Source organism: Triticum dicoccoides, chromosome 2A (assembly GCF_002162155.2).
Source record: "Triticum dicoccoides isolate Atlit2015 ecotype Zavitan chromosome 2A, WEW_v2.0, whole genome shotgun sequence".
Lineage (NCBI taxonomy): Eukaryota > Viridiplantae > Streptophyta > Magnoliopsida > Poales > Poaceae > Triticum > Triticum dicoccoides.
This window is the reverse complement of record NC_041382.1, coordinates 761,036,055-761,037,507: the sequence shown is the minus strand read 5'-3', so window position 1 is coordinate 761,037,507 and position 1,453 is coordinate 761,036,055.

Sequence of the window (1,453 nt, the reverse complement as noted above, 5' to 3'; positions counted from 1 at the left end):
ATGCAAGCTCAGTGACTCTCGGTTTGAAAATGTGCATTATGCCTTGTTAGTTTACTACTTTGCTTGTGTCAAAACATTCAAGGAACTTTAAATAATCACAATATGAACTCAAAGTATGGCTGGAGAACAGGGAATCAAAATGTTGACATGACGACAAACATATCAATGCAGTATATTTCTTAAAATTAGCACATTATTAGTGTATAACAATGAATATAGCAGACATCTTAACTATCAAGTCGGACCATACCCATATAAACTGGAGGACTGAGAATCTTTTTATTTGTTCGATTCTACCCAAAAGTATCAAGAAAAAGAATCATCACCAAGCCATAATAATGGAGTATTCATCATCAATTATGAGACACGTTAATTTATAGGGAAACAAGAAATTTGTGTGCTGCATACAAGATTATAGGAATAAATGTGTACCAAAGGTTCTTCAAGGTGGGCACATAGTTCCATAAATTTACAATGTTCTCGAACAATCTAACTATCGGCAAACAGCAACATAGTTAGATGTTTTTAATTTTTTTGCTAGCACCAATCTGAATCAATGATGAGATGATCACAAAGATTAAGAATATGATAGGTGGGGCGCAGAGTCCATGTCTATCTAGACCCCAGCTCAGAATCATTGAATCTTTTTGACACAACCAAGAAGTAACCAGATTATATGTCCACCCTTCCAAGATTAGCAAAATAAGGCTGACAGTATTCGTCAAGTATAGTTTCGATATGCTTCTCTAAATAAGCCTAGTACGATTCTTGAGCCCATCCAGTGTTCGAAAACGAAGGTATGACATCGGTCAAAGATAATAAAGTTCCAAACATCCTGATAACATCACAAAAACAGAGACGCATTGATGATTCACCTGATAAAAACATGGAAACTAATGAATTGATACTTATCCTGGATGTCACATCCCTAGTCTGGTATGACTTAGACTAGCTAGCTATTTGTGCATCATATTTAAATTTCATTTAATTTGAAATGAGGATTGGTGGAAACCCTCAATATCATTTTTGAAAATGACCCAAATAAAAATTTCTCCAAAAGGGTTCAAGAAAATGCTCATGTTGCCCTCTGAAAATATTGGACAGAGATAAAAATCAAAACAATATTTTTAAGAGCTCATGGACATTTATTTTGGCCATTTGGATTAATTCGATAAATATTTGCATTGGAAATATATTTCTATATATATGAAATATGGTCCAAAAATTATGCCAATTATAAAAGAGCTCTGGAATAATACCATTAGCCCCTACAAAATTTGGCATAAGGAAATTAAATGATTTAATATATTAATTAAATCAAAACAAATGTCAGAAAAATTAGAAAACAAAAATAAAAGAAGGAGGGGCTTACCTGGGCCTCCCCTCCCCTGCGCAGCCCAGCAGCAGCAGGCCGGCCCAGCCAGGAGGCGGCCCAGCCCGCCTGGCCCCCCCT